Genomic DNA, 12,796 nt, shown 5'->3' on the forward strand with positions numbered 1-12,796 from the left:
GCATTGAGCATGTGTACTAAATTTCCAACAGCATAAATATTTTCAACAGACAACTTGGTTAAGTGTTCCAAAATCTTTATTTAAAAAAAATATGAAGAAAATATGAAGAAATGGAGAGGGAAAAATACACGTGATCTCCACTTTCCATAGTTGTTTGCTTTTGTGTGTGTGTGTGTGTGTGGTGTTCACACACACTTTAAAGATATTTTTGTATCCATTGTTCCATGCTTTTCTTATATATACAGTTAAGCTATTATAGAGCTGTGTAACATAAAATGCTTGAATCATTATTTCTATACAAAATCTGAAATGAACAAAAATACCCTAAATTTTGTAGTTACGTTCTTTGTTGCTGCTGCAATAAAGCAAAACTGAGAGAAGAATCTTGTGCCATTGCTGTTCTACCCTACGCATTTCAAGCGTCAAGTGTCACCTCTGGGAGCTGATCTGTGCTGGTCAGCCACTTGGGCTGTGCTGGGTCCAAGTGCATGCCTATGTTCATGCTTGGACTGGGGTCTAAGTGCATGCAGTACATACTGCTGAGTAAACATTTTGTTTTCGTAGCTAGCACTTTAAAATGAACTGTAGACATCAGCTGAAAAAGTGAAGGGGAACAGATTTACTAGGCATTTGGGGAGCTTTAGGTTTTCAGTTAACATTGGCTGCTACAGCGTCAACACATGCCACTGTGGATACAGTCAGGAAATACTTTCTTCTCTTACAAATGTCTGTACTTATACGAGGGCAAGACCTTTCTATTCTACATCCTTTCCTGGAACTAACAGTGATTAGGCAGCTGAGAGCATTGTCATACCATGCTGAGGAATATCGTCTCCTGCATTTTTTTTGGTTTTGCTTTCTGTGTTGTCCGAAGTTTACAAGGCTTACCCTTCCTCCATGGCTTTCCTTAAGGGGAACTCTTTAAGGCCTGATTCATATCTTTTGGGTCTGTGTTTGTACAGCCCCAGCACGCTGGTCTATGTTAATGACCAGAGGAAACAGCAGTAATGTAAATAATAACATCCAGTATGGGGAAACTTCAGTAAGCCTTGTAGAATATAAGCCCATAATAACCACTAGATAGTACATCCAGTGATTAACACTGTCTTTCATGGCACCTACAAACCCTTCATAAATCCTAGTAGCACCCTGAGCTGTAATTTGGATCCAGTGCTGTATTTAATTCGTAGCTGCTTAGTAGGATGTTTTTTGGATATCAGCCTTTAGGATAAAAATCTGATGGCTCTTTACTGAGAAAGAAAGAAATGAAGCCATTTGCTACCTATCCCACACAACTTATCTAGAAAACATCCCTCCCTTTCATCCTTGCCACTTCTCACTACGTGCTCCAAATTTTGCAGCTGCCTGAGCACATCTTGCATGAATGGTGGGCGAGTCAAAGGGAAAAACAGTTTCCATTGCTTCCCCCAGAAGGTAGAGCTGAGCAGGTTGCCCCTGCCTCTGGCAGGGCTTGGCATGAGATTGGGAATGGAGGGCATGCATTGCGATGGGGCAAGAGAACAGAGGGGAAACAGCAATATGGCAGTAGGTAAAGGCACAGAGGTTGAAGGGGGCAGGGGGTGAAATTGCCAACATTAATTGAATAGAGCTGCAACGTCTAATGGAAAGAGATCGAAGTGAAGAAGTTTTTCTCATATAAAAGAAAATAGGCTTAACAAGTCAGGGAGAGCTCCATTTGATGTGATAGCGAAAGCCTGGTTGTAATTACAGATGCCATAACTTATCTCTGTTCTCCACGCTCCAGATTGAGATTGTTGGCTCATGGCTAGGATGGCATAAAACTAGCCGAAGAAAATGTGCCCCCTATCTCCAGTTAAATATGGTTTATGCTTCATCAGCAATTCTCAGGGATAAGAAAAATAATTGTCAGTGCACACTTCAACAAAACCAGAGCGGCAACCAGGAGTTCAAAAGTTTTTTGTTTGTTTGTTTTGTTTTGTTTTGCTTTTCCCTGTAGCTGGGTGGATGTTCTCCCAACTCTTGCCAGCCAGAGGAGAATAAAGCCAAGACTGGAACTGAAATATCTCTCCTTCCACTTCAAGAAATTTATTTTTATTACATTGCAAGGCCATTTGGTCCATGGATGTTTGATGGGAAGGAGTACAAACTTTTGGTGAGAAATTTTAATGTACACACAAACATTTTATGTAAAGGGGTAGTAGGTCTATTTGCCTTTAGCTGTTGGATGAGCTAGACAACAGATGTGTAAAACTCAAACGTTTCTTCATGAGAAGTGCAGACAACAAATTCATTTGTAATGCATCTAATAAAAGTAATATTTTTATTACTTGAAAATGTTAGTTTATGAAATCATAAAAATATGTGTTAAGGTCTTTTCTCAATTTTTTTTTCTAAAAAAAAATCAGAACATCATTCAACATGCAAATAACTTAAAGGTGAAATCAACAATTCTGAAATTAAAATGACATTTAAAACTAGTTGATTTTTAATTATTGAACATTAGTGAACTAACTAACGTGTAGCCACTCTAAATGCAAAATTTTTTCGATAAAAACAAGCCAATACAAAGAAATCGTTCCCTATAAGGACTTTTCAAATTTATATGTAATTAAATTATTTTGAAATCAATGTAGAACTTAAATTATATGTGCCTAACCTTATACCTGTGCATTTTGTGAAATTTTCTAATTGTTTTTGTTAAGAAAAAAAAACATATAGTGGGTGTATTAAGTATACCCATCTTAAAAACAAGCTCTGCCATTTCCAAGTCCCTGTAAATGGTAATATATAAGAAAAACCATCTTTGTTTGTAGGGACTTTTGACAACAGACTTATGGAAATACATTGGAAAATATCCTTGCAAGCAAAAACGTGACATGAATGCTATATAAATGAGCTTTCATCATATTAATTTCTATCTTATACTTATCTGTTCATGAAAGGCAAAATCTTTTCAATAAGTTTCACCTTGAAAACTTCTTCCAGCTCAGGAAGTGGAATGGGTAAGCTGGACATAGACACACAGTTTTATTGCACACAAATGAACAAGGCAAAGTTGAAGCACAGGGTTTGTAAGCAATCCAACACCTTCACAAATTTTGGTATTCAATGTTTTTACATATCATCAGGAATAGCGCAATTATTAAAGAACATTTCCATTTCACTGGCAAGAAAGAGGTTGAAAAATTGATTCACTATTAAAATAATGAACTTTACTCTTGAAATCTTGAAAAGTGACTTTCTTGCATGATCACAATACTTTTTGAAAGGGAAGAAAAAAGTTAACTTGAAATTTGTGAACGTGTAGAGTATTCCTCTTTCCAACTATCTTGCTCAAGTATATTCATACTCTTAATAAGTTCTTTATAATTTATGACTGTGGATGACTAATTCTATTTCCATTATTAGCAGAGATCGTGTATCTGTGGTGAATCATGTATTGAAATTGTTAGAAGATGACAAACTAGTGGAAAAAAAAAATCTTTTGACTGATTCCACTTCAGCCCAGAATTTCACCTGTGTTTATTGGAACTGCATGTTGGAACTGAAATGGGGCAGTGCCAGGTAATCACTGAGGTAAGGAATAAGCATGAAAAAACAAGGTGAACGGAAGAAAAAAGACTATTGGGACCTTGAAGAGTGAAGACAAAGTACAGAATGACAGCACATTCTCTTTGGGATTTCTGCAGTAGGGTTAGAAATTAAGAAGATTAAGAACATACAAGCTCTGATGTCATGTGATGATCTTACCTGAAGGAAGGATAGAAAAGAAAACAGATAGACTCTTCCCAGAAGTGTGCATTAAAAGCATAAGGAGCAATAGTCCCAAGCTATAGCAAGAGAAATTCAGATCAGATGTAAGGAAATAATTTTTTCACAGCATGAGCAGTTCAGATCTGAAGCAGAGGACCAGCGAAGCGGTGAAATCTTCAACTTTCCTTGAAGATTTTCAGAACTTGTCAACATGATCTAACTTCAGAACTGTCCAAGTATAGATGGAGGTTAGCTTCTATCTATAGGGGCTTTCAAGGGCTCCTTCCAACCAAAATCTTCCTGTGATTCTCTGGGGGAATGCAATGGATTGATGAATAGAGAAGTCACATATGTTTTATATGTATGTTGGTAATAACATATAGAGTATAAATGAGGGGCATTTTTTTCTGTCTGCAAAATAATTTCACTTCTCCATATAAAACCAATTCCCTCTGTGTAGGAAAACACTTCCTTCACTTCTTAACTGAGTGGTTTGTGCAACTCATTCACTTGCTAAGGTATATGAGCAGAAAACCAAAGTTCCACCCTGATGTTCTACTTCCCACACTGTAAATCCCATAACTTGACCCATACTGTCCCATAGCTTCAGTTCTGTAAGGCTCTAGATCTTCCAGGTTAGAGGAAAGAGCTTGTAGTAAGTCAGAGCATGGATGCTCTTGTGAAAGATACGTTTGGCATTCAGGTGGTGCTGCCTACTCCTTGCTGAAAGCAGTGACTATGAACGTGACCTCCCAGGAAGGCAGCAGATGAGGCCTGTTTTGGGCTACCAGCTAATTTAGACAGTGGCAGGCCATGGGGTTTCCAGGAGGCATGCTCCATTGATTGTGTGTTGTAGACAGATGGCCCTATAAGGCAGCAGTCACAAATTCTGGTCAATAATTCCATGACCACTGAAAAGCACTTCTTTCAGTAGGGCTGTCAGCAACTGAGGCTCTTTGAATGAACAAATGCTATCAAGGGGGAGCATTTATGTTCTTACAAGTTTGTGCTACATAATAAAATCTACAGCATTGAAAAAGTCTGCATTTATAATTTGCTGAGTCTCATTCATGTGAGAAAGGGTTAAGGGTTTGTTGGTTTTCTTAGACTGCTGGTCTTGCTGAGCCACAGCATAAGATATAATGCTAGCTGGAAGGCTGCCCTAAGTTTCTTGAATTTTTCTTTTTTAAAACAAGCCTAGAGCTTGATCCTGTAAAATGCTTTATATATAAATATAAATAAAATAATACGAACAGATTTGGTTGAAATTTTTTTTTTTTTTTGAGGAAAACACGAAGATGAAAAAAAGTTATCTTTTCTCTCTTTTCCATTTTTTCCACTTTCTCACAAAATAGAAACAAACAAACAGAAGTATAGAAACAAAAATAGGAGATAAAAGCATTGGTTAGATTTTTTTCAGAAACCCAAGCTATATATATATATAAATAGTTCTTACAGCTTTTTAATCAGGAAAATAATTGTTAGTTTTTCTATTGAAAAATAGAACTAGATTTCTTCTAGGTTTTCTTACAACTAGCTGTCTTAAGACATCTAGACTAGATGTCTTAAGACATATAAGACTAAGAGATTACCTGTGCAAAATAGGAAAAAATCCTATGAGAAAATGTTTTATAGATCATTCTTTCAGGTACCTAGTATTATTGGATCACATTTTAACATATTATCTTTACTTTCAATGTTAAATTAATTCTCATACATAAAGCAGAACTTCGGCTCTTTCTTCCTCCCAACCCCCTACCCCCTTCTCTTTTTTTTCTAGGCTTTTCTCTTCAAAGCATCTTAATTTTATAACCTTTCATTGTTAGAAGCCGATGATGACTTTAAGAAAGAACACACTCTGGCTCCCCAGTTTTAAACTAAACAGTGTTAAGAATTCTCCAGTGAAGCAACATTACTACTATATTATCATAATAAAAGTTTTTCATTCTCAGTGAGTCTTCAATGAACATTGCTGAAAAGAGAAAAGGAAAAACAGCCCGGACATCATAAACAATGACAGTAATAAAAAGAAATTTTGGAAAGAGTTATTCCAAAATATCCTACAATATCCATTTCAGAAGTGGTTATATATGGTAGCATAGATGAGGTGCAAGAAAACAAACATCTTTAAAATATTTGGAAGAATTGTGAGTTTCATATGTGACTTTTTTCCTAAGAGAACTTTTGGAAGAAGAATGTAAAAACATTCTAGTGACATTTGTACTCTCTTTCAGTTCAGAAAGATTAATTCAGTCTTTTTTTCACAGTGATTTATTAATTTAATGAAACACTGTTGAATTAATGAAGCATTCTAGGTCATTATTGTTTTGTACAATACACTGTTCTTGAGAGAAAAATTCATTTTAGTAAATCACATTTTAAACTTCAAACAATTATACACAGCTTTGAGAATTACAACAGGATTAGAAATGAACACACAGGCAAGCCATAAAATAACATTTATAAGCTGTAAATAAAACATTAGTTCAATAGATATTTAAAGTTAACTGGCATTGAACAATTAGAATCAATCTGTGATGCAGGTCATAGATTTCGAGATTATACTGTTACGATTTTATACTGCATGGTCTGAGAGAAAATGTACGTCAAGAAATAATATTTGATGATACTGGTATAAAAAATGCACATCTAAATGGCTAGCATGAGATTCTTCAGCACTACACTTTTGGTGGATTGTTAGATAGGGAAAGGTACCAAATGATTTGATTAGATGAGATTAAATGCATTGATCTGTGCTATCAGTAAGTTAAGGTTTCAGTAATATTAGTGTGTACATAGCAAATTATCATGACTTGGTATATCACTCTTTCTTCTTTAGTTCCCTGTGCAGCACAAAACCTCATGTTACAGATTCAGATCCCCAAAATGTATATGACTAAGATGAATTTTTATATAGATATGTGTATAAGACGAATTGCTATATGAAAACGTAAACACAATTGTATATCACAAACAAATGTGCATGCTAGATTGGGATACAGCTGGATTCATAGACTTACAAAGGCAAACATGCTCCCTCAACTAAAGACATTCACAGTACTTAAGTAATTTATTGCAGGTGCAAAATACTCACTTAAAAACACTCCCTTGAAAAACTGTGATTGTTGAATGCATCTGAAGATCTAGGCTGCCAGACTGGTCAACACCTATACAAAACTAGTTATTCAAATTTTTATGATGTTCAGATGTAACCTACAGATCTGGCATTATTTACACTGTTAACTGTTCTTGCAAAGCCAAAGAATCTCGGTCCAGGGAAAATATGCGGTGAGGGTCCAAGTCCAGAAACATTGTTCTGTAGGGACAATTAGGAGATTGTAATTTATTGTCCCAAACTGAAGCACTGATTAGGCTCTAGCTGAGGTCAGTAACAATTCACTGTTGACTTCAGTGGGTGCAAGGACTAAACCCAAGTTACTATGTCTGTAAAATAAGACATGCTTTGATTTTTGTCCATATTCTGAATTGATGATTTCACCCTTATGGAACAGTTAATTTGAAAGAGAAGCCTCCTTATGAATTTTCTCTTTCAAGAAATGAACTCCATATAAATGCACATTATGGATTAATTTATGTTCAATGAGTTTTCCATTGTATTATGACTGATTGCACTGAAAATATATTAAAATCAATAAGATATATGGCTTTAGAAGAAATCCACAGTTACAAACTTTTTTCAGGTTGGCAAGGACAAATCGTTAATAATTTAAGAATTGAGCTGTTAAACAGAATTCTAGTTAATTCTGCCAGCTTTCAAGAATTTACACTTAATCTGTCTTCCTTGTTTGACTTCTACCTTTGGCAAAACCACTACATTTCAGCCAGTGAGCAAATTTCCACAAATGTTTAAAGTTACATTTAAGAGTGGTAGAGAGATGAAAGCAATCAGTGTTTCCAAATTACAGACTTACTAATATTTGTGAAAAAACAAGGTAGATACCTGAAAAATATTTCCATTTCTTACTGAACCTTAATACATACTGGCTTTGAACTTCACAGTTACAGTAATGCAAGCACAAGTGGTTTGAGATTCCTGGCCCTGTATTCTCCCATAGCACTATGTTTTGTTGGTAGAAAGTCAGTGCTGTTCTTTACGTGTTCATAAACTGGGATAGATATCTGTCACAAATCTTCTCTTGTAGGTTTTCCCATCACCAGGTAAGAGACATCCATTCTGGTAAATATGTACAGGCCAACACACAAATATGTTGAAATTAAAGGCTCTTGAAAGACATTGGTCCTCATTGTGCCCAGATCTTATTTTTCTCACCTTATGTTTACTTAATTGAACTTTGCATAATGTATGTGTGATCTGATTCAATTTTTTCTTCTCTTCTGAGAAACCCTCAAAAATAAGCAGTCATTCTAAATGAAACTGTGTAGAAAGTATTATTTTCCACCAAAATCGTGTATAATAGAATAATTCTTCATAACTGGATGCAGGTAGATTAGAGGGATGTAATTCCAGATCCCTAAAAAAAAGGTAATAAAAAGTTATAAACTCTGATCTGATAAGTACCACAATCAATTGGTAGAGTTGGACATTCAGATGACATTAAAAAGCCAGCTATAGAGGCTATTTTTTTGTTATTCTCTAGAATTATTTTCTGAGCTGTTGTGTTTCCTTCATCAAAAACAGGTAAATAAACAAAGGAATAAAAGAAATGGAGAAGGAGGGAGAGAGACAGATTCTGAAGTTCAGCAGGTTTTTCACTGCATTGATTGTACTTGAGAAAATATAAAATTCTGGGTACCTGCTGAACATAAAATCATACTCAAAAACCTTAAATATTACTCATTTACTGAAAGACATTAATGTGAATTTCCAGAAATATTTTCTAGTTTGCACATATTATAAATCTCTTTTGCACTAGGCTGCTTGTGGTAGTTGACTTGAAGCCTTGAATGGGTGTTCACTCCATCTGAAATTAAGGTTGTCTAAGTTTCTATTGGCCAAATGGAAAAGCGATTAGGGGAGTTGAAGCTCTGCCATATCAGCTGATGTAAAAGGGGTAGTATATGTAATATACGTATATGCTGTGTTGGCTGGTTCCTTGTTTTTGCTGTTGCCCTAGTCACTGCCATAGCAATCTTCTAACCACTTTAAACAAAAAGCTGTAGTCAACCCCACCCTTATCAAGTCTCTAAAACAAATCTTTGTTGATTATAGTACATTTGAAAGCACTCTGACAGTTGCTCAGATAGCATCTTTGTGGTTAAAAACTTTTCAACATATTGCATTCTTTCACAACCTATATGTGACAGGTGAACAAATGATATGGATGGTTGCCCAGGAAGAAGAAATGAAACTCTGCAATCAATGCCAGCCTCACCCCATCTCCTCACACCACCCTTTTGTTCAATGTGATGTTATCTTGAAGCCAACTTTTAGTTTTGATATGATGACACAATTTCCATGAAATACAGAAAAAGTCTGGGGGCAACAGGTTTTTTTCTGAGCACTTATTCCATTACTCAACAGTATCTACAGAACCTTGCTAAAGAAGGAAACAATTAGTGTGTTTTCCCAAGACTGCACTTGCAATATAAAATAGTACTGAAGTCTTGAATTCATTCCTCAGTTGATAAGTCTGCATCATATATATATATATACACTCATATACTCACACATATAGTTAACATTTTAATAATCCAATAATACCATATTGATATATAAAAACAAAATAGCTTATGATTTGGACTCACTCCTGTTCAGTGATGAATTTTCTGTGATTTCTAATGTGAGTTTGTGTAAACCTGACATCTCTGCAACATTATCAGAGTCCAATCTGTGATTTCTGTTCCTTATACTTGTATCACAGGTATAGCAAATTTCTGTGTTCAGGTATTTAATATAGTTTGCTTGAACATGTATATTCCACCAAAACATAAATTTGGAGATCAACTGAACTACTGAAGAATTTTAAAGGTGGAGATTACATCTTGGTTTTGCATTCTCCTGGTAATTTTGAATATGTTAAAATTGGACCTCAAAGATGTATCATCTGCAGGTTCATTACATTTAAATAATTATCACCTATTAGTTAATCTTTTTCCTGTGTTCTTCTGTAAATCTTCTTTTAGTTTAGGTGTCAGTACTGTTTAGTTTATGGGAAGGGCATGATATGACCAAAACAATCATTGATCGAGCTCAAATTCCTGTTCTTGGCACAACACCTGAATTATCAAAAATGTTTTGATTTGTTTTAAATCCAAGTTATTCCATCAGTGTAGGTTTATACCAGTAGCCAAGTTATTTCTTGCTTTCTGCAGGTGTGTAAAAACAGAAAATGAAGAAAAAAGGAAAGAAAAAAGAAAGAGAAATAAACACTATAAGGCAATTTTATTCCTCTGCTGTTTCAGGATATCACTTGACTACAAGTGAGTCAGAGAACGGTATGTTTGCAGTATATTAAGTTGGATGGGACCTCTGCAGCAGGCAAAGTGGTTGGCAAGTTGATTAGGGAAAAAAACATACAAGAACCCCATCAGAGAAATGTTGTCTAGTTTTCAGAGAACAAAAGGTATTGTTAGATATGTTAGCTGGAGGAAACTGTCAGTGCTACTTCTTATCCTGTGCCAACCAACGGATAAATAAAAGCTTACATGACTGGACATGACATGTTGGCTGCTATCTTCTTAATTCAATCAAATGAATTCCAGTAAACATAGGGAAAATAACAACAACAACAAAAAAAACTTTTAAAGTACGTCATTATCTCTAAAATATATTAAATATTGATTGTTTTGTATTTCCACGTGAGAAATGGTTTTCAAATCCATTTATACATGCAGTTTGAGTAGGCTGTTACTTGGTCTGGATGTAAATTCAGTTTGTAAATGTAAAACAGTTTTTGCTTGCAGTAATGGTAATTTCTTGGGCAAATGTGACCACATAATTGAATATATTTGAAGAATTCAGTATATAATCTTTTAAATTCTTTTAATAGGTTTATGACTTCCTTTTACTTAAAACCATGGAAGCAACTGAAAACTATATAGGACATTTCAAATCTGTCAAGTTTTGTTTAAAGATTACGACAGGAAATCATTCTAGAGAAAGTAACATTTTATAAATTCTCTACTTATATTATTCCTGATAATAATACTAGGGTTAAATTCACAACTTCTACACTGCTTTTATTGTGTACGTCTCTAATATAGGAACTTAGAACTGGAAAAGACTGCCAGAGTCAGCGAAATCACTCCTTTGTTATTGGTGGAAATCATGCATCTCTAGTAAACCTACAGCATTGTAAACTACTATCATTTCAATGCTCTGGGCATTTACTCAAAGTTTTATTTTTACAATTCTAAACAAAAGCAATTGACAATTAAGTTTTTCACTGTAATCACAACAATGAAAGTTTCTAGTGCCAGTTAAAAGAATTGCTCCAAATGGATATGGATGAAGTGCCTCTAAAACCAATTACCAAGACAACAGTGCATAGTAGAATTGCTGTGAGTGCTCTGGAACCAATACCTAAATATACACTTCTTGGTACTCCTGAAAACACTGCAAAGTGTTAACCCTAGGTTCATGATTACTCACAAGCATATCTTGGATAATCATTTTGCTACATTTTAATGTAAATTAAACAACTGCATACAAATGAAAATAAAAGTGATTTTTTTTTTTTTCAATTTCTTGGTTGCTGATTTACACACCTTTTCAGAGCTCTGGTGGAGAAACTAGGAAAGAATATTTTTGGTTAGAAGATCATAAATCCTATGAAAAATAGTTTACCTTAACTAAAGGTAGGGCTGTATATGACGTTCCCATTTGGTATAGTCAATTTATCAAATTTCATCACTGGAATTATTTTAAAGGTAGAAGTAGGTTTTGAGGAATATAAACTTCTTTCTGCTGCCCATGGAGATTTAAAACTTTTCCTTTTTTCTTCCTTCTGCTTTTTTTTTTTTTTTTTTTTTTTTTTTAATATTTTAAACCCAGGTCTGTTCAGATCTGGTATACTTGAAGCTAATACGTCTTAATGTCTTAAACAAGGAAGCAAAGCAGGAGCGGCATTCATTTGTAATCTCGACTTCTTGATATTTCAAACCCTTTTTACTGTCTAAATTCTGGACATCAGCTTAATTCACACTGAGCTTTTCCTCAATAAAAATGATTGAGTTCCCAAATAACACTGTTTCAATAAATAAAGTATCATTTAATCTTACCTGTTTGGCCAATGAAAATGAGGAAGATATATTTTGTTTCAAAGAAAAGTGTTTTTATGCATTATCCTTAGTTAAAGCGCCTGAATGAAGAAATTCAAGTGTTTGTGTGCATTAACTAATAACAACCTTTAGAAGGTTCAGATTACTCTATGCCTGGATTTTTGTTCTTCAGTAATCCATTTATCTGTTTCTTTGGTAATGTGAGTTACACTGCAAATATTCTACATTTTGCATTACTGCATTTTTTACTGATTTAGTTCAAATCACTATCTAGGTTTGCATTGTTCCCTTCCAAAATAAATACCTTGATATCAATATTTTGTGGGAGTGTGATGTTATCACTGTCAATGGTGAGCAAAATAGTTCATATAAAAAATGCCAAACTGTAATTCTTTGTTAAAATATAAATGTAATACATCACTTTTTAAAGGTTTATGGAATTACCTCCTGTTCAACCTTTCAGTAGATACAAATTAGCTCAATTTTTCAGGAGTGTCACTCTTTTCTTTGTTCAGATGTTAATACTGTATCTGTGATCTCTGTGATTATTTGGTTTAAAAATATGAAATGAAATATGAAAAATAGGGCATTTCTGAACAGTCAAGCCACAGAACAGTCATGGTATATTGCTGGCCAGTTGCTCAACTAACCTTTTAAGTTCCAGTAACAAATAACATATTTTTCTATCTGGTTTTCTCCAGTATCTCTGAGGCATCATTTTGTTTGTTGTTGTTGTTTATCTATCTATCTATCTACCTATCTATCTATCTTTCTATTTATTTATTTCATTTTCCCGCTTCCAAATTCCTGTGTCTTTCAGTTATTTGGTCAGAAATTTGCCTGTGATGAAAAATACTAG

Source organism: Anser cygnoides, chromosome 3 (assembly GCF_040182565.1).
Source record: "Anser cygnoides isolate HZ-2024a breed goose chromosome 3, Taihu_goose_T2T_genome, whole genome shotgun sequence".
Taxonomy (NCBI): domain Eukaryota; kingdom Metazoa; phylum Chordata; class Aves; order Anseriformes; family Anatidae; genus Anser; species Anser cygnoides.